Raw genomic sequence first — 24,465 nt, forward strand, 5'->3', positions numbered from 1 at the left:
CCCCCCTCCCACCCAGCCCTGCCCGCCTCACCGTCCTACCGCGTTTACCTGTGCCGGCCGCCGCTGGGTTCCGACCACATTGGAACTCTATGGCATCAGACTGTACACACATAGCTCGATACAACACATTCACTCCTCACAAAACACTGCAAGCAAACATTAAACTATAGCCGCTGAGTTAACACGTGAATTGGATGTGCGATTTTAAAAACCATGGGACCAGCCACCAACTTCAAGTCCATCAGAGATTTTGGGATGCAACCTCATTTCTGGATCCGATCTCACCATCTTTTATTTTTCCTTTCTTGTCCATTAAGAAGGGTGTAATTAAAGTTCTGTTTTACGTGCAAGCATTATTCAATAAAAAATAGCACTTCCAGGATGTGTGTCTTACTGGAACGAATGTTAGGAGTTGTACTGCACAAAAAGCAAAACAAAAAGAAATGACATAAAAATACCCATGAGGTTAAGAAAATGTGCTGTTCAGACCCTTCTGCACACCTAATATTTTGTTGACTCGACAGCCATGAGTCCCATATAGATAAAAACTCATGTAGATTGTGATAGGGTGTGGATCACTATGTGCTGTGAGATCAGTGGTCTATGGAAATTGAATACTAACCTGAGAGAGGAGAGGTGGCCCTGATTTTATCTAGTAAATGTAAGTCCAGCACTAACGAGCGACTGAAATTTCTGACAGCATAAGATGCTTTTTGGAAAGAGGTGTTCTACTGTCAAGATGTTGTCTTATGGTCTTCACAAAGACAAGGCATTTTGTGTATGTGAGCATGTTGTTCAACAATTCTGGAATAATATTTCTGAATGGTTTACTTTTGTTGTAGATGTTTTGGCTAAGGGTTTTGTTAGTCATGTTTCACTTGGACATTTGCAGCTGTGGTCACTGTTTCATCAGCAATCAGCTGATGTCTCGCATGAAGTCTTGCTTGTTTCAAAAATATGTATTAACGTATTATGGGAATCTAAACATTTTTCTAAACAGGATAGCATGAATTCACTGGTATCTATAGACATCTCTTGGAAAAGATTTGGACGTCATCATATATATAATCAGACCTGGAGAGCTTTTCTGAAAGTACAGACATCAATGGGTTTTGATAATGATTATTTGTTTGTGCCAGTTTTCTTATCATGAGCGGCGGGTGCAGGTAACAGCAGTAGGATGGTGGGGCTGGGTGGGGGGGGATTTCAACAGACGACGAGGGAAAATTAATTCTTTATTTAATTTTCCCTCCTGGTCGTCTGTCAAATTCTCCCCAACCCGGCCCCACCACACTCACCTGAACGGGCCGCTCCCGTTTCTTATTCGTATTTTCTTCTCTCTGTTTTCCATCTGACACACTGATTCTGGTTCAAGAGTGTTTTCTGATCTTCAGCAAATTCCTGTTTGTGCAAGGATTGGAATTCTGAGTCGCATGGTATTTACTGCACCAGGTAATACCAAACGCTTTAAATACCTCAGCCATCGTTAAATTTAGGCCGAAATTTAAGAGGGGAAAACAGTATGGCATTTACCATAACATGCCAACTTTGGTGCTGTAAGTACCAAAAGCTGCATATTATTCCTCAAAAATGTGGAATAGATGCTATTTATCACACCTGATAAATATTGAACCCTATGGTGTCGAATTTCACCAGGTGTGACAAATAGGACCTGCTCCTTCGAACAGCCAGGTGTCTTCAGAACAAACTGCCAGATAACATTTTACAAAGCTTTTGGAACTAAAGAAAGATTCTCGCAACCAGAAGTTAGAAATTCATTTGGATAATTAATTTTATTATAGATCGAAAGAGCTGGCATTTTCAAGGTTTGCTTCTGGCAGTAGTCCTAGAGTTCCAACTGCCTGGAGGGGAACACATTTAACTCAATGCAGGAAAGAGTCATGCTGCTCGGAGAGTAAGCTCAGTAAGGCTAAAAACATAGTAGATTTAGGGGATAATGAAACCTTTGGAAGGTAGGCTCCTGCCCACCAGGTCAGTGGAGTCTCTGACCTCTGCTTCCCTGGCAGGGAAGCCCCTCCATAAGTAGGAATGTTTTGTTATACTATAACACACCCTCAAAGTGGGAGGGGAGCATGATTTTGCAGCCACGGCCCATGCTGGTAAGAGAGGTGGGCGGTGGGGCCAGGTGGGGGGGGATTTCGACAGACGACGATGAGGGAAAATTATTTATTTAATTTCCCTCGTCATCGCCTGTCGAAATCCCCCCACCCGCCCCATCGCCCCACCACTCTTACATGCACGGGCTGCGGCTGTGTTTTGTAAAATATAGAAATCAATATGCCTGACCTGCAGGGAGTTTTCTCCCTGAGCATCAGGGTCAATCATTGTTTTCACTGTCCTGGTCCATTCTGTCCTAACCTAACTAGGGCAAGGTCACACCCAATGTCTTCTGGAGGCCGAGTAGTGATTGGTCTCCAGGTCAAGGAATTCTACAGGAAGAGCGTGCTCATGCTCGGTCTGTGTAAACTCTGCTGTTCTCCCACCTCTAAATCGGATTAGGGAACCACGATTTTGGGGGTGGGGGGGTGACATATGTCCTATTTTAGAAGATGACTTGCATCCACCATCTACCATTTCAGCCTCCTTTGTCTTTTGGCAGACAGCCCACCAGCCTGCAACATCAGTGGGCGCTCTGGCCACTGCCATCATTGCAGAGGAACACCCACCATAGTTAGAGATTCACACCTGTCTAGAGGGGATCTTTGGTGAATTCACCAGTGCGGTGGATGAAGTGAAAAAAGAGGAGCATGCCTAGCGGCTGTCATATTTGTTTAGATCCGCCTGGCATTCTTTTTTGTTTTTGTAAACATGTAGGAGTTTGTTTCTGAAAAATAAAAAATGAATGGCCCTGATGCAAATGAAGTTTTCTTCCTATGTTTCAGGGCCATTTTCGGTTTCACTGCCTCGGACCACCATGCCTTGCATGGCAGATCCAGGCATGGAAAATTACTGGTCACTGTACTTTAAATAGAGAAGTGGACATGCCACTCTGACCAGGTGGTTTGTTGGCAGACCAATCACAGGTTCATGGATTTCCTCTAGCAGTGCTTGTTGAGTCTCCAACAGTGGAGATGCAGCATTTCTACCGACTCTGAAGGCCAGATGTATCGACATTAGGAATTGCAATTTGCAAATTATATATTTATGAGGCAGGTTGCAATTTGAGACCCACTAGGAATCGCAGCCATCACAGGGATGGTGGCCTGCTCGGGTCAGCAGACCACTATGTCCGTGATTGCTTTTAATAACTCAATCTCTTTTTTGTTTTTAAATGCAGCCTGTTTTCCTTAAAAGGAAACTGGATGCATTTCAAAAAAGAAAATGAAACGTTTAAGTATCATTTTTTCAAAGTAGGCAGTGGTCCGTGAGACAACCACCTGCTCTTAAAAAATATTTTGTTTAGCATTATCAAAGGGGAAGGGGCCACCTTCTTATTTGTGAATGGGGTACCACCCATTCTGAATTGGCATTAAAGTATTATTGTCCTGTGACTGTAATTCAGTTGCAAATCATTATTACATATTGTCCGATTTGGTATTTGGAAGGGACACCCCTTCCAAATACCAAATTGGTATTTAGTAGAAAACACAAATTTTGATTCGGTAACGTGTTACTGAATCGCAATTTGATGTTGGTACATATCAAAAAGCTTTGTATATCTGGTCCTTAATGAGTTGGAGAGAACTGTAGCTTTGACAGGAAGAGAGAACTGCAGATTTACATCAGTTCTTCCCATTCACCAAACTCTAACTGTACCCCCTTAGCGATTGAGCATGGGAACCCTTCATGATTCGCTTCAGGATTTCTTAACACTGACCCTAATTTATCAAGACAGTTCACACTTGCCAGCACATAAAAAGAGAATTATGAAACACTGAGACAGACTCAATAACTCCACATAATGTTCAGAAAACCCAATAAACTTCCATGTTCTTTTGGCAGCACCCAAAAATGAATGACTTTTTTTTTTTCTGGTGCAGTGCTTGGGACGGTACTGTCTCAGAAACAAGTAGGTACTCTGATACAGAGTACCTGCACTTATATTTTTCCATTTCAAGCACTGCCCCGGTGTATTATATAGCACAAACTTGACCCGAAGGTATCAGAGCCCTTTACAGGAGTACCAGTTGCGTTACACAAGGACACATTCATTACAGGGATATTATTAAGTGATTTGCCCAGAATCACAAGCTATTGAGCGTCATTGCCGAAACGCGAACCTGGTTCCCCAGATTTGAGATTATCGACGTTAGGCCACACCTCTCCATCACCTTATTATGCATAACACAGACGTCACTGGTGGCCACCCATATATCATCTCTCAAGCATTTTAGACCTCCTAACCCAATTTCAAGTAGTAATTGTTGCTCATGCTGTTTCTTATACACCACCTAAAGTGCTTGTGATATTACACAACAAACACATATTAAATCTAATTTCATGAAAAGTGCGTGAAAATTAATAAACTGTGGTTAGGGTCAAAATTAAAATGGTTTCAAATAATCTGCTTTGTAGTCTGTCCATTTTGAAACTGACAATTTTATAAAAAGATTTTCCATTAGGTAGACGTGTTATAGATGACAAATATAGTGTTGGGCGGGTACTTGAGTGTAGCGGTAAGTAATGGGGCATCTACCAGAAAAAAAGCCCACAGATCCCCATTCCAATCTTTCATCCAACCTACCTGGAAGTGACAGAACCACTTGGATTCTGACGGTGGAGCCTCAGCTGGATCCACGTTTGGAAACCCCTTGCCAGCAGCCGATTCGCCGCAAGCTGCCGCCTTGTAAGTATCAGAAAGCCGATGCTTCTTAATGCAGGCCTTCCAATGCTCTTTTGTCTTATTCTAAACTGGCATTAGGGTCCCAATAAATACACATCATGGGCAATCTCTTTTGTTTTTCTAATGCAAATTCTGGCTTTGGGAGCGGGGGTTTAAAAAATATGCCAACTGGTCTGTGATCCAGAATGGCATTGTGTGATTGGCAGGCATAGTTTCGCTAAAAGTGCTCACTTTTGGTGAGAACTCCCCACAATTGTCTAGTTGTGGGGGGTCTCCACCCAGGACTAGTAGGGATGGGACCCCGAAGTTGGAACTCCCGCCCTAAGTGGGCCGAGCTTTCTGATGCTGCACAGCCAGTGGGCCTCTGGCAGATGTGCCACCAGCTGGGAGTGTCCAATAGAAGAGTTGGTTGAGGCTTCACCATTAAAAGGAAGCTGGAAGAATTGTGAGGGTGAAGAACAGGGCATCCATCAGATTTCTCTTGATGCCCCTTTACTGACACTCTCTAGGTAACACCTTTAGGCCCTCAGTAGGAGTGGGCAGGTTTTTGGGCCCTTATTTATCGGACCTAATAAAACCCCACTCCACTGGGTCGAAATTTACAGGTTGCAATAAATAACACTCAATTAAGAGTTTGTCTCTGATAATTGGTAATAATATGCAGATTAGTAATAAACATCAGGTCTGCTCCCTCTTTGCTGGTATTCCGAAAACTCCTGAAAACCTGGCCTTTTTAAAACTAGCATTCTTGCAGTCTCTCCTATGTTTTCTGCTGAGTCAGCGCCAAGACACCCCAGGATATACAAGCACCTTAAAAATGTATTAACATAACATTACGACTTACCACACCAAAATCCACATGTCCTGGTATTAGCAGGCATTTTTCTCTGGGTACCTTTCAGCAGGTTTAACCTGCCAATGTGTATCTAGGGAAGACTGAAGGACTGTGGTGTTCGACACCAGACTTATAAATGATGATATGTAGAGTAACAGTGCTTCCATCTAAATGTTTTTTTCAGGAAGTCGCTGTAACTTTCTGAAAACCATAGAAATATGGACAAGCAGGGATGTTTCTGTAGCCACCCTCGTGTCAGTATTCTGCAGCACGTGTAGCTTGTGGAGAGGCTGTAATCAGGGCCTTAGCTGCATGGAATCACCATACCACAGACTGAAACCACACACTACAATTATGTCACTGTGGGTGGAAGTGAAAGCTGGCATATGTTCCAGTTCACATACACTGGGGCTAGCAGGAAGCCAGTACACTGCAATTACCATCACAAAGGCAGAAGGCTAGATTGCATATTCAATTACATTTTTTTCATATGTTGTGTTTTACACTTGTGAATTTTCCTAAGCAATATAAACACCACTGCACGCCCAGACCCCCATTATTTCCTACCTTTACAATGCTATAGCTTTCCAGAAGGGGCAGTAGTGAAGCAAGAATGCCAACGGTCCTAGTACAAGCAAGGGAAAACATTTTTTATTGCTGCTGGTGTAGTAAAATACAGCAATCATCAGGGTTTAATGGGCATCTGAAGGGTCTGGGCCCCGGTGTCCCGGTGTCGCTCCACGTGCTGTACTATTTGTAGCTGCGCTCCTGAGTAGGGCCAGATTGGGGGGGGGGTCCTACATCTTAATCTAGCCGGCTTTCCCTGTCTGCCTTAAAATTGTAAATGTTGCAACCTCATATAATCTGAGACAACAACAAAGCAGGGATCTGGGGACCTGTTATTAACTGCAAAACATTTGGAGGTCTGATTAGTGACATTGAAGCTGGAACATCAAGCCTGCCAGAAGACTTTGTTAAGCAGTTAGACTGAAATATATGAATGAGGAACTAAGAGGTATAATGGCTAACTTTGTGTTGACTGTGGTTGACGCTATCTTTGATAATCTGATAAAATATAAGGTGAAGCGCCTTCGTAGGGTCTAGTGGGGACAGCCTCAAAAATGTTTGAGGTACTGTGGCCCTAACAAAGTTGTCAATAAAACAAGTAGCATAGTCAATTAAATAAGCCTTCTTGAGACAAGGTATAAGTTAGAAACCATTACAAAAAAGCTAAATATATTTCGCTCTAAATCAGTCAGAAATGCATTGGGAATTAGCATAAGGCTTAGTCAAATGCAACAGGAGATCTGATATAAAGTCAACGCTCCCTCAGAAGGAATATTACAATTATTCTAATCGTAAGCATGAGTTAGACTGACAATGTGTCTGCTCTCTACAAATCAAGAGATGATTCATGGATAACCTCCAAAATGACCCCTTTTATAATAAATATACAATGTAAACCACTGAGTATTAAGAGAAAAAACGTTGAAAGGCTCAGCCAATCACAACACAGAATTTATTGCAACACTACCAAACACCGTCCCTAAATGAATAATAATGAGTCCCTCTTGGCCTAATGCCATCGGCTGTTACAGTACAGATCTAGTTACACACAAAACAATGGCAGACTGATAGGCTGAGCAGACCTAGTGAACATTAAATAGGAAAACCCTTGAACAGTTACATTTGGAATTAAATCTTCCCCGGAAGTTCATTTTAGCGCACATTTTGTTACGTGCGATGAGGTAAGAAATGAAAACATGGTCATGGTGAGATTCAAAAAGGATTAAGGCCTAGTTTGGGAATAGTCTGGCTGAACCCAGGAAACTATAGTTCTGTAGAACACAGTCAAATCGTTTTAATGTAAAACATTTATGACGCTGAGCACACATTATATATTAATCAGAATTATCTGTCACACAATTGATTTGAGAAATGCTGGACTGAGGGTTATAAGACCCATAATGGAAATGGCTTTTGGGTGCACTAAAAAAAGGATGGCGTCTTTCAGTAGCATGTCAATGTGTGCTGTCAGAGCATATTATTATTATTATTCGGATTTATAAAGCGCATAGGTGCCCCAGTGCCCCAGCGCTACCTAAGCACAAGCTAGTGAACCACTCAGACCTACGCTGGGAAAAGCCAGGTCTTTAATGCCTTTCGGAACGCCAAATGGTTCTGAAGTCCTCTAATTGAGGTTGGAATGGAGTTCCAAAGGTGCGCTGCCTTAACCCTGAAAGAACGACCGCCCGCTCTAGTTCTCTGAAAACGGGGAATACAAACCAGACCAGAGCTAGCCGAGCGCAAGGGGCGATTTGGCACGTAGTAAGCCAGAAGATCTGCTAGAATAGGGGGTCCTTCTCCTGACAGGATTTTATGGGCCACACACAGAGACTTAAAATGAATTCTTTTCTCTATCGGCAGCCAGTGGAGCTTGGGGAGGAGGTTCGCAACCGAACATGATTTGGGAAGTGCTAGCAAGGCACGAGCTTCTGCATTCTGGATTCTTTGGAGGCGAACAATGCAGGATTTGTTGGCGCCTAAATATAGCGAATTACCGTAGTCCAGCCTCGATAAGATTGTGGCCTGAAGAATAGTTTGGCGAATCTTAGGTGCAAAATAGCCCAGTAAAGGTCTCAGCCCTCTGAGGAGTCCAAAACAAGATCCTGCTAAGGCCTTGGATTGAACATCAAATGACAGCTCACTGTCAATCAAGAACCCTAAACTTTTTACTGCCTTTTTTGAATCTGTCAGGCCACCACTGTTCAGACCAGAGGGCCCTATCTTTCCCCAACACGAGAATTTCTCCAACCCCAACACCACACTTTTACTATTGGGAAACCAGAGGCAGCAGTTGCCTCAAGTCTGAATTGTCATTGCAAATATTTGCAACCCCTCTAATGTGATACGAGTGCAGTGTTCACTTGAAGGCAACATGGTACCAATTACGGCAAAGCTTAACATTTTTTTAATTTATTCATCTTTTTATTGAACAGTTGCTCAGTATACATCCATGTGTACAGAATTAAAGGCACGGTTAGCGAGTCAATATGGAGAGGTGCAAACCACATCAGTTTCAGACGTCAGATATGCCACTTATACATTTCCATAGGCACAGTGTACCATAATGAACAGGTCAGGTAAGGACTACCCACTCCCCACTTTTCCGCACTACCCTGGGCCATCCTGAGGACTCTCTATGCAAGGTTCAAAAAGTGTCTCTCTTGCAACCGAATGTACTGGAAGCAGTCCTCGCATGTGATATTGGGTACCTGTCAAGCACCTTAGATGCCCATGAGGTTGCCATGGTGCTTAAGAGGGTGCAGATGCAGAGTGACTACAGATGACAGTGCTCACGAAGGTGAGGACCTGCTCCTGAAGACTGGCAAAATGATGATGGAGGAACACCAACCATCTAGCAAAGCTGAGACCCTGGCCCTGCTGCACAGTTCACATGCTTCAGACATGAAAGTACTGCATCCAAACTATAGGTTTATCTGCAACATGGAAGGTGACGCAACTGAAAACCATAGCATGCCTTTTGGCCTCTTCGTTGCAAGAACTGACCCAAATAATGCACCCATAGGTGCTGAAGCCTACACAGCTACTTGACTGGCCTGTGGACCGGCAGTGTCATTAAATACCTGCATCAGGAGGAGGGTGACATGGCAGGCCACTGAGTAATGATGATTTTACCTGCATGGGCATGCAAGCTTCAATGAAGATTTCCTGGTGAGTAAAGGATGAAATATTAAACTAGGCAACCGTGTATTCTTGTGCTTCCAGCTTGATTGAGGAAAACAAAACTAGTGTTGTGTGAAATGATTGTATTAGTCTCAGCCACTGGTAATTACCCAAGCAGCATTCGAGTGCATCATTTTTTTGCCCACTATGTCACTCCAGACACAGGCTAGGCTTGCATAGATCAGGATTAATCTGCTTTGGAACAGTCCAGACAAAACAGTCATCAAAGGTCCCCTTCATGCCGAAACACAAACAAACTCTTCACATTGGTATCCGCTGTCTCATGAGGATCTTAGAACTGAATGCAATTTTGATACCGGAATCCTCATGTTTTTTAGATTTCGGCAAACGAAGGCTGCGCTTGCGCAGTCTCGGTCGCGAGATTTTATGTATTCTAGTAGTGGGGCTTGAACCCACCCCTCTTCTCCATTGGCTGGCCTCTTAAATGCTGGTCAGCCATTGGAGAAGAGCTTTGTCTGTTAATTCAAGCCCCATCTTTTTCGTATTCGGGGGTGTGTTTTTTCGCTTCTTTCTCTTTTTTAAGCCCCGTCCCTTTTACACTGGTGGGCGTGGTTTTTTTTTTTTACAGGGACGTTCTCGTGTTTATTAGGTCTCGGCTACCGAAGGCTGCGCTTGTTGATCCTTCGGGTCGAGTTCGCGCTATATAAACATGCACAAAAAAAAAATGGTGGCTTTGGAGAACGCTATTCGTGTCCTTTAGTTGGCAGGGAGTGCTTTGGTACTGTTCTCACGGTGGCTCCCTCGGTCACAGGACGGGCGCACAGTTGATCGAGCCGAAGCCCACTGTGGACTTTGTTCCGGTTTCTGGTCGCGGTATTGTGCGTGTCCACCCAGGATCCTGTGTCTACTAAGGGTAAGACGAGGCTTAAACGCGCAGCGGGGGGTTAGATGGGTTTTGAAACCACCTCCTAAGTAGCTACTTTTAGCTAAACTCGTCCACTGTGCACCGACCTGCACGCATCGGCTTTCCACAGACCGGGAAGTCGACACACATCTCGCCCACGTAGCAGTTGCCCAGCAACCCGCGAAAATGGGAAGGGTCCCTGCTCCTCTGATACGCAGCTTACGATTCCTTATTGCGGTGAACCTCCGCCCTTGTAAGCGCCCTGTCCAGCTAAACCTTGCGCGTGATCATCAGCCGTCTGTGAACCCGGAAGCTTCTAGATTTCAGTGGAACGCTGAAAATGGCGGTTTAGAATCTTCATCCGAGGTGAGTCGTTCTGAGAGCAGCAGCTGCTGAAGCGTCACTTTTTTTGGCAGTTTCTATATAGCGCTAACTTGACTTAAACAAAAATAATGTCATGAGCAATGCCAATAGCTCTAACTTTACCAATGCCGAGACCATTGCATTGTAAATGCTTGTTTAGATTTGCAGTGTTATGTTGCTTCATTCATTCATGGCAAACATAACCTATTCCATATATACTCTAAGGGGCTTTGGTTCAGCCTCCTACAGCCATTAGGTTATTTGGCTCAGGAACCTTCAGCCTTTGACTTGGGGCATTATGAAACACATGCAGTTTTACACAGCATTTTTCAATCTCCTACTGGAGTATTTTAGTTTCTCTATTAGCTCTTTAGACGTTTCCTTCCTCCTCCACTCGAATGCATAAAGGACTGTTTAACATCTGAAAAGCATCACACCTTTAATGTTTTATCTCATCCATGCATTGTACACATTAGGCAATCGTGTAATGGTATTGCACTACAGAAGGCATTAATTATTGCTTTGGTCAGCGCTGTAATGCAAGCGTCAAAACTATTGGCTTTGCTAATGCTGGTTTTATTGGAATAGCTACATCTTCCAATAGTGTGTCCTCCTTTTGGCACTTAAGGAGTACCCAAGATGGTGTTGCTGCACTGTATGTATGGGTAGTCCAACAATGTAAATCTACGAGTGTTGTACAACACAGATGGGGAACTAGCACCACGAGATAGATCAGTGATGGTGTGAAAATACAGAGTAGGGTAGGGAGGAAATGAAGCAGAGCCAGTGGCCTGGGAACAAGGAGGGAGGCTCTGCGTGGGGCAAAGGAATGGCTGACAAAGACCTGCCCCTTTCTGAATTGCAGGAGTAAAGTGATAATGCAAACCTGGTATGAGGTGGTGTTTTTACAGCTCCTTGTATTGAAGATTAGTTTTGATGATGTGCCTTTTTGTGTGACATTCAGATACACTGTTGTTGGCCCTCTGAAATAAGCATAATCGCAGGATTTATGCTGCCTCCATTATTGCATGGTATTCGGGGCATCGGGATCCTATACAGACTTAGCATAGCCAAGTGTAGGTGTGAGCATGCAAGACAAACTGTTTCATGTGTAGATGAACATTCAACCATGCTGATGTTACTGGGGTAAGGCTGGAAGGGGGCAGCACAAGTAAACTTTCCATTAAGAGGCCTTTTACAGTGTGGTGAATGTATAATAGGAGGGTTGTGAAGCTCCATGTTGTCTTTCAACTGTGTGTTTTTTTAAACTTTGCAAGCTTCTCAAATATTGAAGCTTGCAACTTTTGTTCAAAAAGGGAGAACAAATTACCAGCTTTAAACAAGCCTACAGCATAGTTGGAACACGATCCGCAGCAGCTTCGGGCCATGGTTGCGAGATGGTAAACCACCGCCACACCCTGTAATTTCCCACTCAAGGAAGTCCTACTGCCTGGGTGAAGTGACTTCAAGGAACAGCTGGTCACATGCAGTGCTTAGCTGCAGTGGATTAATCACACCAGCTCAGCAGCAGTGTCTCTGCTATGTCCATGCACCAAATGATCTCCTGCAGCTGCAAGTTCTACTCATCCCTCATGGGACAACTGGCTGCAAGAAGTCACCGATAGCCTCACCCAAAACAGACCCGTTGTGACTTGAGGAAGCAAGCTTCACCTCGGGCACAATTTGATAACATAGTACAGCTTCATCCACTGTTGCAAAGGCATCAATATTTACATTTTGCTCACCATGCAGGGGTGTTGTTGGAAGGGTAATTGGGATATTGCAGGCGTCATGCTGTAAATGTACGAATAATTTTACATTTATTAGAACGCTGCTTTGGCACCATCCATGTTATTTTAAATCCCTATTTCCAATATACTCCTATGTTGTATCAAGATGAGCAGGTCATCTTACCTAGGAGGGACTGAACCTCTTTTTCACTGTGGAGCTCGTAGGCGAGAAAGTTAGATTCTTAGCTCAGCAGAGAAGCTTCTGCCGTGTCTCTCTGTTTTAAGATCTCTTCACAGCTTCCTTGTGAGTAGGCGAGGCACCTGTTCCAGCCCCTATTATCTGCAATTTCACTTTTTGTCATGTGATTTTTTTCTTTGGCTATGTGAAGAAAGTGTATACAAAAAATGAAATCCCAAGATATATTTGCAATATAAGCTCAATAACTTTGGTAGAGCAAAGTTATATGGGTTTGCTTCCAGTGTCGGCTGGTGGCGGGAGGCGCGGAAAACAAATAAAAAAATAAATGTACACACCTTTCTAACTTGCTGCTCGACGTCGTCCTCCCTCGGGCATCTACTCTCATCCTAGAAGCTCTGAACCAGCAAACTGCACTACCCAATCCAGGTGCTGCTCTCACAACAAGACAGCAGCACCAGGATTGGCTAGAGCAGGCTCTGTGAGCGCTCCTAAGATCACTGGAGACCTGCGCTTTCTCTAACCCAGCTGTCTAAGACAGCTAGGTTAGAGAACTTTAAAATGTGCATGTCTGGCTGGCTGTCCCAAGACGGGCAGCCAAAGAGACATGCCCATTTTAAAGGCTGTATGATAGTACATCGCAAACCATTACAACGTGTGCTTTTAGCACGCAGTTTCCACATCGCAAAGACTTTTACTCCGCACAATTTTCCACCGCGTGGCGTTTCAACGCCAAAGGTGTTTACCCTGGTGAACGACCAAAATATAGAATCCAAAATATAGACAGGACAGAGTATCGACTCTGAAATATAGATAGGAGAGAATATCGAATTATCAAAATATAGATAGGTCAGAATATCGAAACTGGGGTATGAAATATCGATTTCCATAATATAGAATTTAAAAATATAGATTTCCATAATATCGAATTTAAAAATATAGATTTCCATAATATCGAGAAAAAAAATTGTGTTATGTATGGTAGTATATGTGTTAAAATTATGTATTATTTTTGTAATGTATGTTTAATTTTTTTAAACGAATGTTATGTAATTTAATTTTTGCGTAATTTAATTCCGTAGCGGGTTGTGGGTTTATAGGGGAATAGGGTGGGAAGTAATTTAATTATGGTAAATTAAATAATTATTATATTTATATGTTTTGATAATTAATTGATTGATAATTAATTGTTAATTGGTAATTAATTTATATTAATTTATATTAATTGATTAATTGATAATTATGTTAATTGTATTTTTTATTATTAGGAGCGGATTGTGGGTTTATAGGGGAATTGGGTGGGAAGTAATTTAATTGTAATAAAGTAAATATTAATTTTTATTCATATGTATTGATAAATAATTGGTAATTAATTATTAATTGGTAATTCATTTTTATTAATTGGTAATTCATTTTTTCCAATGGTAATTCATTTTTATTAATTGGTAATTATTTTTAATTAACTTTTTATTGGTATTGATAATTAATGTAATCTTATTTTAATATTAAATCATTACTTTCCCTACTGTTGCACTCTCAGGAGTGGGAATAGTATTTTTTACCCTCCCGCTATCCAACTCTTTTCCTACTGTTGCACTCACTGGAGTGGTAATAGTAATTTTTACCCTCCCGCTATCCAACTCTTTCCCTACTGTTGCACTCACTGGAGTGAAAATAGTAATTTTTACCTTCCCGCTATCCAATGCTTTCCCTACTGTTGCACTCCCTGGAATGGGAATAGTAACTTTTACCCTCCCGCTATCCAACGCTTTCCCTACTGTTGCACTCACTGGAGTGGGAAGAGTAATTTTTACCCTCCCGCTATCCAAAGCTTTCCCTACTGTTGCACTCACTGGAGCGGGAATAGTAATTTTTACCCTCCCACTATCCAACACTTTCCCTACTGTTACACTCTTTGGAGTGGGAATAGTAATTTTTACCCCTACACTATCCAACATTTTCCCTACTGTTGCACTCACTGGAGTGGGAATAGTAATTTTTACCCTCCCGCTATCCAACTCTTTCCCTACTGTTGCACTCACTGGAGTGAGAATAGTAATTTTTACCTTCCCGCTATCCAATGCGTTCCCTACTGTTGCACTCTCTGGAGTGGGAATAGTAACTTTTACCCTCTCGCTATCCAACGCTTTCCCTACGGTTGCACTCACTGGAGTGGGAATAGTAATTTTTACCCTCCCGCTATCCAACGCTTTCCCTACTGTTGCACTCACTGGAGTGGGAATAGTAATTTTTACCCTCTTTATCCAACACTTTCCCTACTGTTACACTCTTTGGAGTGGGAATAGTAATTTTTACCCCTACACTATCCAATGTTTTCCCTACTCTTGCATTCACTGGAGGGGGAATAGTAATTTTTACCCTTACGCTATCCAACGCTTTCCCTACTGTTGTACTCACTGGAGTGGGAATAGTAATTTTTCCCTTCCCGCTATCCAACGCTTTCCCTACTGTTGCACTCTCTGTAGAGGGAATAGTAATTTTTACCCTCCCGCTATCCAACGCTTTCCCTACTGTTGCTCGCTTTGGAGTGGGAATAGTAATTTTTACCCCTACGCTATCCAACGTTTTCTCTACTGTTGCACTCACTGGAGTGGGAATAGTAATTTTTACCCCTACGCTATCCAACGCTTTCCCTACTGTTGCACTCATTGGAGTGGGAATAGTAATTTTTCTCTTCCTGCTATCCAATGCTTTCCGTACTGTTGCACTCTCTGGAGTGGGAATAGTAATTTTTACCCCTACGCTATCCAATGCTTTCCCTACTGTTGGAGTCACTGGAGTGGGAAAAGTAATGTTTCCCTTCCCGCTATCCAACGCTTTCCCTACTGTTGCACACTCTCTGGAGTGGGAATAGTAATATTTACTCTCCTGCTATCCAATGCTTTCCCTACTGTTGCACTCTTTGGAGTGGGAATAGTAATTTTTACCCCTACGCTATCCAACATTTTCCCTACTGTTGCACTCACTGGAGTGGGAATAGTAATTTTTACCCCTACGCTATCCTACGTTTTCCCTACTGTTGCACTCACTGGAGTGGGAATAGTAATTTTTACGCTCTCACTATCCAACAAAATCTCAACTTTTTTTACATTACTTTTATTATTTTTACATTTTAAACTTTTTAATATTATATTATGTATGTTTTATTTAATTATTTTTTAATATTTAATTACCTTTATATTATTTTTAAAACATTTAAAAAATTCGATATTTTAGCTAACTATATTTTGACATTCTATATTTTGGAATCGATATTTTATTACTTACCTGTTTGTAGATAGGGAGTCTATATTCTGTCCTTCTATATTTTGGCGTCGATATTTTGGGCATTCTATATTATGTCCCTCGATATTCAGTCACTGAACCGTTTACCCTATAGCACAATCCATTAGGACGCATACAGAAATATCGCACGCCATTACAACGCGTAATGTTTTCGCTTTTTGGCTCGTAAACTCCCTGGAATTAGGCTGCAGCTAAACCAGGGCTTTTTGTGTGGTGGGGTTGTCTTGTAATAGCGGTACATTTACATTACAATTTGCATTTACAATTATGGCTAAAAGTACTCCGGTATTGGACTCGATATGTTGAAAATGCTAAATGTAAATTTGCGATTGCACTGGATGTCAAGGTTTTTTTTTTGCATCACACCGATGTTAAAACTGTGTAGTCTAATCAACATGTAAATAAAGCATTCATAATAAATACTTGTAAGAAAGTACAATTCCTTGTAAATCAAGCTTGTCATTATTATTGGCGTAGAATAAAGAGAGCAAGACGTGGCATATTACCATTCCCGTGCACATTAAATAATATGAATTAAGTTGTAGTCCTTTACCTTGTCGTAGCTCTCCGTTCCACCTGCTGTTGTTTTTTTGCGAAGAGTCCCGGACTGGCGTCAGGTCCATATGCGTGTCAGTGTCAACCCCAACTGTAAAAAGTAAAAAAAGCATTCAATGTCATGTGCTCTATATCAGGCCCAAATAATACCATTCTATATCTTTATATATCAATATATAGCATTAGTGCCACTATTAACACCATTAGCATTATTAACACAATGTACCTCTCCGGGCCTGCTTTTTTGTTATTAACCAACCATAAATCTTTATAATTACCTCCCCCTCTTCAGTTAAGATGTACCTTGTTCAAAATATATGTCTTCAATTGGATGTAAAAAGTGTCCTACCTTAACGGACCTCTCCCAGCCAGCTTCTCAGGCTCGCGACGACCGAAGGAATGACGCAATGTACGCATGTACGCTGACGTCACAATACGTCACGTCACCAAACCTCACCGCTGTGTGTGAAACTAAAAAAAGGACAATGTCACCCATTGCAACCAATGTTAACGTGTGGGAAAAAGATAAGCACTACTAATAATACTTTAATTTTCTTTATATATATTTTTTTATAGCTATATATATATTTTCATAAGAATCTTTCTATATAAATATTAGTAATTAATGCATATATATATATTTATATCAATATTGTTTAATAATAATCTTATTTAATTGGCCAGAAGATAAGTACCACTAATAATACTTTCCTCTCTATATATATATTTTTATAACAATCTTCCTATATTAATGTTATTAATTAATCAATATTTTGTTACTCTATTACTTACCCATACTTGCATAGGGAACTTGAAACCTTTGGTAGTAATCGTTGTGTGTGAGAATAAAAAAAGGACAATGTCACCCATTGCACCCAATGATAACGCGTGGGAAAAAGATAAGTACTAATAATAATACTATAATTTTCTGTATATTTTTTTTATAGCTATATATATATATTTGTATAACAATCTTTGTATATTAATATTATTATTGTATGTAATATTATTTATTTGGACAGACTTGCGTAGTACGCTATTAATGTAAAACAAAGAAACTATTACTTACCCAAACTTGAGTAGTAATAGCATGCTATGTGAAGGACACTGCGATGCAAGAACTTGCGTTGTTCAGCCGTACGATGTAAAGTTTCCCGCAATGTGAAAATTGCGTTGTCATGGCACCGCGAAGTGAGTACATCGTTGTAATGGGTGTTCGCCATTTTAAAGCACACAGCTCCCTGCTGCTGCCACTCAGCAGCACTGGCCCCGTTCTGACACTAAGTTCGGGCCGGGTCACAGATTATTGAAAAATAAAATGGTAATAAACTTTATTAGCATTTTATTTTTCTGCTTTGGTGCTTGTGGGGCTCTGGCAGATGTGCCACCAGCTGGGAGTGGCCAATAGAAGAGCTGGTTGAGGCTTCACCATCAAAAGGAAGCTGAATGCTCATCTCTAATTAAGGAAGAAGAACAGTGAGTGTGAAGAACAGGGCACCCACTCAAATGGAGGAGCCCCCAGGTTCATTTCAAGATTACCAACTTCTTTGTTTTTGTTAATAAACATGTTCCAGACTTCGAGTAGGCTGAGAGAGCTATGTTATTAGACAATGTAAAGGAGGCAAAAGGAAAAGGCTAGTGACTAGCTGAGAGCAATCCATCGCTTGTGGGGAGACATTTGCCACTATGGCTGCTATGGTGAAAATAACATAGTATACAGGAACGATGTCCGGGCGCATTCATGTTTGGAAACTAAGAGATCTTGCTACCTGTTCGCTGTGTCCACTAGCTGCCTGCAACGCCGCAACTGCCCTTTACAGACCCCCTGGTGGGACGAGGGTCCCAGGGGCTATGCCGCCAATCCAGCGTTACCCCCATTGCTTTACACACTCTGGGGAGGACCACAACCCCCAGAGTGCATCGCTCCATCCCGCAGCTGCCGCGAGTGAGGGGGAGGCATAGCCAACGCGCCTATAGCGCAGCCTCTCCCCATCCGGCGGCGCGGGAAGCAGCCAGGACCAAGGGCGGGCCCGTTTGCGCCGTCCGTGACAGGACGAGGCAGGGCTGGGCCACCCCCCTGACATCCAGGTACTAAGATACACTATATAACCGCAGAGTGGATCCAAGGGCAGTCAAGCAAGGACAAAAAGGTACTGTCTTTGGCATCTCGTGTTCAAGTGTACTCTGCTTGCAGAATGAGTAAGCATAAGGCCATGGGCTCCTTGGCGGGTGGTGGGGTCACAGGGACTTTAGATGCCTTTTTAACTAGAGCAGAATCACTACTGGTTCATCAAATCCAGCTCACGGAGAAAAACCTTTCCCTGGACACTATTGTGGCTCAAAAACGCTCATCCATGGGCAGTTTAGCTATGACTAAATCCCCCAATGACGGGGATCATTTGTGTCTAGCCATGCCGGAAGGTAGTAATAACGTAGAAAGAGCCACCTCTATTGTTCTGCCTCTGCTGTCATCTCCCCTGTTGCAAGATCCTATAGAGATTCAGTCTGTTGACAGTGGCCTCTTACAGAATATTGCAAGGGATACTGATTCTGGTTCATTGCTGGGGCAGGGGGGTGGGGCTATTGCACTGACTACACCGACCTCAAGTAATGTAACTACTTCACCGAGCATTGGAAAAGGGCGGAAACGATGCTAACTGCTCTTTTGGGGCCCTTACTAGCCAAACTACGGTCAATAGAGGAAAAATTGTCGCTATTTTTGGTGCAGAATAATGCTCCAGGTAATGAGGCTAGCCAGTGTGTATCTAGCCGCTGTGGGGCACAGGAGGGTCCCAATTCACCAGTCTTACCCATCAGAGCAGAGGGGAAGGAGGGGAAAACAACGTTAATGAACAGTCCTTGGGCATACAGGATGGGAAAAGCAGAGTGCCACCCCCAGCTCCTCTGGAAGGAAACTTAAATAACATAAGTATTACCCTCAGGGGTCACAGGGACTTGAGGGCAGGGACCGCAGGTAATATCACAGTCCAACAACTTGCCCCCACTAATATAGGAGGTAGAACCACCACAAACCAACACTCTGTGGAGATATCAGTTCGCAGTACCCTGGGTACCCCAGACCTGCCGGTTCTAGACCTACCACCCACATCATGTCCATACACAGAGGTCCTGACAGGCGTCCCGACCTGCATGAGCAATGGAGAAGAATCACCCCTAATGTTGATTAACAAGGCAGCGCACTGGATGTGTAGGAATGTAGGATTTAACATCACCAATCACAGGCACATTCTGATGGCTAGAAGGGTGTCCTGGATTGGCATTTCCAGGAAAGTTTTCCCAGGGGACTGCGTGATTGTGAACCTAAGGCACTCTGAGCTCGTACACAAGCTGCTCGCCCAGAGTAAGGGGTTTTATCAAGATGAGGGTGGCCCACGTATTAAAATGCTCTCTTTGGGGTTCTTTTATAGACACATGATGAACCCGAAAAACCATCATGAACAAAGGGGGCCATGTGGTCGGAACGTATGGGGGAGGCCTCACAGTCCCAGTATATAATCGGTATGCCCCCCTCAGCAATGAAACGGATCTAAATGACATCGACTGACTGGGCTTGCCGGGGGCAGTTAAGGGTGCTCATAGACATGGAAATAATGTTATTACCACAGACTTGGGAGGGACAGTTATGGCGAGTTTAAATGAGGAAGATGTAAATCCAACCCACTTAGAGCACTTGGCACCCTGTATGCAAGAGCTTAATCACCCAAACATGGAACTCCATGGAGCTCAATCCCACCATACATTAGACAGTCTAGATAGACATTATCAGAGAGATTTTAAAATAGTTTCCTGGAACATAGCTGGTTTGTCTGCCAAATTCAAAAATGGAGACTGGCTAATTTATATTAGGAAATTCCAAATTATCTGTTTACAGGAAACATGGGAAGTAGAGAGTAGTACCTTCCACCATGAGGGTTATAAAACCTACGCAAGGCAGTGTCAGGGAGAGCAAGGGAAGGATTGATTATATATGTCGATCTCAGGATACAGGGCAGTTGGACCGATTTGGATTGGAATTCTGACTCCATGCAGGGGCTTAGGTTCTATAATAAGGGTCACAAGCTAATTTTTATTAATTTTTATAATGCGACCTTACCGGGTCAGAGTACTGCAAGAGTGGATGAGCTGGACAGTAGGCTCACCCACACACAGGAGCAAGGGGCGTTGATGCCTCATTTGGTCTTAGCTGGTGACTTCAATTACTACCTGTGTTCGAACTTGAATTAATGGTGGGGACTGGTCATCGTGTACCATGGAAGAGGGCCCGCATATGGAACATACAAAGAAGGGAAGGGCACTATGTAAGTTACGAAACATTCATGCCCTTACACAAACCATGGATCTGGTTGAAGTTGGGAAGGACAAAATGGTACACCCCACATTCAAAGGCAGAGGATAAACCCAGGGTAGCTAATAACATCCTGCCGGGGCAATGGCATGAGCACTTTTATGGGCTCTATAATCACTGCTTGGTTGAGGCTCAGTCGGAGGATGATGGGTGGAACAGAATATCACCCCGACAATTTTCTCTCTGGATGAGATCAAGGTAGGGATTGAAGGCCTGACCCGAAACAAGGCCCCGGGTCCTGACGGGATCCCACCTGACCTTTTTTTGAGTGAAGTAGATCTTTGGGCACCCATCTTAACAAGAGTTATTAATGCAGCAGTAGATACAGTCATGCCGCCATCCTGGTCCACAGCCACGATTGTTCCCATTTTCAAAAAAGGTAACAAGGATAGTCCACTTTGTTACCGACCAATTTCCCTAATTGACGTGTCAGCAAAAGTTTTAGGATGGGTTATCCTCAGCCGGCTAATAGACTGGGCTGAGGATCAGCATATCATAACTGACACCCAATATGGCTTTAGGACAGGAAAGTCAACCACCGATCAATGCCTTAATTTATATCTACTTGTAGCCAAGTACACTATTGCCAGCCAAGAAACTGTGTACCTGGCATTCATGGACTTGACGGCGGCTTTTGACCATGTTAACCGAAGATAATTATGGGCAATCATGGGTGGACTGGGCGTGGATCCCGGACTCATTAACATTTTAAAATCTCTGCATCAGAACACCTCCGCCTCAGTCAGATATAATCAGGAGGGAAGCATTACCGACCCTTTCCCATGCTTATGTGGGGTCAGACAGGGCTGCATCCTGGCCCCATTTCTGTTTACATTGTACATCAATAGTTTGGATCAGGCACTTAGCACCTTAAAAGTTGATACACCGAGGATTGGTTCAAGAGGGATTCCTGTCCTGCTTTATGTGGATGACGCGGTCCTCCTTGCCCACACGCCCAAAGGGCTGCAGGCTCTGATAGATGGCTTTGTTTCCTTTATGGAGAACCTAGATATGTCCCCTAACCTATCCAAGTCATACACAATGGAAGCGGGAAAAAAACCAAGCATAAAGTACGTTTATATGATTAGATCCCATCGCCTGGGAAAGGTCCACTCTTTCTCGTACCTGGGGATTTTATTTGATGGGCGTCTAAATTAAAAAAAATCTATTGGAGGAGAAATGTCGCATTTTAGCTAGTTGCTCTGGGTCGATCATGAATTTTGCACAAAGGCTAGGCCGTTGGTCACCGGAGCAAATTTTGAAATTATACAGCGCCATGTGTTGTGCCAAAGTCCTCTATGGAAGCGAGGTATGGAGATTCATTGATACGCAGCATTTACAAATAGATGAAAATAAGTACCTTCGGCACTTACTGAAAGTGCCTCAGAGTATACCTTCCTACATCGTCCACAAAGAACTTGCCGTCCGGTACATCAGGGATAGGTTGGGAGTCAAACCCTTAGTCTGCTGGGCTAAAATCTGGGCAAACACGGAGGCCACATTCAGTAGGCAGGTCTTAGCAGACTACCTCGCCCGCGACCGGGGGCTGAATATCCCATGGCTCAAGTACGTGAAGGAGACCTTAGAAGGAATAGGATGTGCAGATCTCTTTATCAATCCTGCAAAAATATCTATGCAGGATAAGGCCATGGTCAAGGACCGGTTTCTCAAGCATGTCACAACACTTAGGGAAGATAGGGACCTGATTAAGCCGACAGTGAGAGAACATCTGTTGACCAAAACTTGCGTGGGTATTGAGCCTTACTTATCTTACTTTCATAATGCCCAAGATAGATTTATAATGACACGGTTTAGGCTTAATCTTTTGCACCATATACTAGCTGACCCGGCAGGATATACTCCGTCTATAGAGTTGAAGGGTCCGTGTGGCTGCGACCATCGGTCTCCACAGGATACTCTTCGTCTTATTATGTCCTTTTTACTCACAACCTAGGAGCTTCTTTTTAAAATGTATTTTAAAGAAAGCTAGATTCAAACATGCAAGGTTGGCCCTGTTATTTTTAAAATTGCCCCTGGACGCATTAACTCTTTTTTGCACTGTAAATTTTCTAAGGGCAGCGGTCAGGCTTAGAACAACAAGGGGCATTGGGTGAACAAATGTGGCCCGTGACGTCAGTTTTTTAATGGCCTCAAGTATGAATGAATTTGACGAGGGGAGGGGTTCTTAATCACGGATGAACTGAATATGTATTATTTTAAGCTGTTGAACTGTTTTGTTTTTATACTATGATGTATTTTATTTGTACTTTTATGGTATTTTATTATATCGAATAAAGTATTGTGATTGATTGAACTAAGAATCCAGCCACATACGGAGAAAATAGGGCTAGTAAATTGGAGTGCCAGTTATCCAAACAAAAAAACTAAATGGCTGCCTTCCCTGAGGAAAGGCGGACCGAGGGTGTGATTCACAAAGGCCCTTCGCACTCATGGCGGGGGCTCCACAGTCATTGAGTGTGGAGACTCCCCCATGACTGCGGGACCCCCACCACAACTGTGGAGGCCCTGAATTTCATTTTTCAAATCTTTTGTATACCAAATTCTCCATCTCCAAGCTTGTTACATATTTAGTAAAATTGCATTAAAAAAAAAAATCTCTACTTTTATACCTTTACAAGATACCAGCCACCAATATACATATTTCCAGTTAAATAGAGCTGGGTGGAAAAAGACTTTGTTCCCAAATGAAGGATCTTCTGAGGCACTGCAACAACCAACAAGTCTCAACACTTAGGCCCACATTATAAGAAGCACCGTATTCCCCATGGAGTATGCAATATGGGTTGCCAGCCACATCGGCAATTCAAGAGGTGAGAGTTTACAACACCTGATACTACCGGGTGCAGTAACACCGCATTTGTGCAGCACACAAATCCCACAGGTCATACCTGGAAGACTTCTCCCTCAGTAAAATGCAATGAGTTGTGGTTTACTTGTAGGGGTGGGTGCAAAAACAATTCCGTGTGGTATTCCTCATTCCATAAAGAGGCATAGGAGCTCCACTGGATTTCCCAGGAAATACCTCCAGGGCCGGACTGGCGTACTGGGCATTGAGCGTTTCCCGGGGTCTGGAAGGGTGGGCCCAATTTTGCAGCAGTGGGGGACGTTTTTGTTACCAGGGCCAGTTTTACATCGCTGTTGCCATATCGGCCCCCAGTAACAAAAGCAGCAGGGGGGCTGATCCCTCAAAATTGCCAGGGCTGCTTTGGGTTCCCAGTCCTGCCCTGTGCCTCTCTATCAGTAATGACAGGTGCGGCATTATCGGTCCCTAAATCCGAGCCACACATAATGATGGCCCTAGTGTAAAAACTGTCATGAAGGGTTTTCTGGACATTTAACTCCGAGCCATGTCACTTTACCAGTTCGACAAGATGAGTAAAGTTACCTTTGCTAAACGCTGCAATTAAAAGTCCTTGCTCGTCTCTGGACAGGATCAGGGCCCCAACGCTTACAGCTGAAACAAAATGTTCTAAACCTGCGACAGCCTCGGTCCTGTAATTTTTGCGCTCGCTTTTGAACCTTTTATATTCATCAAACTTCCTAAAACAAGTCAAATGGGAACCAAGTCGCGTGCCTGTTTTTTTGTCTTGTTCTCTCCCTCTCAAAGAACTCGACGACCTGTGTACTGTAAATAGCAAAGGAGAGGACCGAAAAATACGCCATTGTTATTGTTGATA

General features: G+C 43.0%; 1 protein-coding gene across 1 annotated transcript in view; it reads right to left on the reverse strand.

Annotated features, from left to right (window-relative positions):
• LOC146812270 (uncharacterized) overlaps window positions 1-16,872 on the reverse strand; it is a 95,904-nt gene extending 79,032 nt beyond the window's left edge. Inside the window, exons 1-2 of the mRNA XM_085619276.1 lie at window positions 16,751-16,872; window positions 16,400-16,492 (exon numbers count right to left, since the gene is read on the reverse strand). The gene's annotated coding sequence lies outside the window, so the exon portion shown is untranslated. The remainder of the gene's footprint in view (window positions 1-16,399; window positions 16,493-16,750) is intronic.
• Window positions 16,873-24,465: the final 7,593 nt, after the last annotated feature.

Source organism: Triturus cristatus, chromosome 7 (assembly GCF_964204655.1).
Source record: "Triturus cristatus chromosome 7, aTriCri1.1, whole genome shotgun sequence".
Taxonomy (NCBI): domain Eukaryota; kingdom Metazoa; phylum Chordata; class Amphibia; order Caudata; family Salamandridae; genus Triturus; species Triturus cristatus.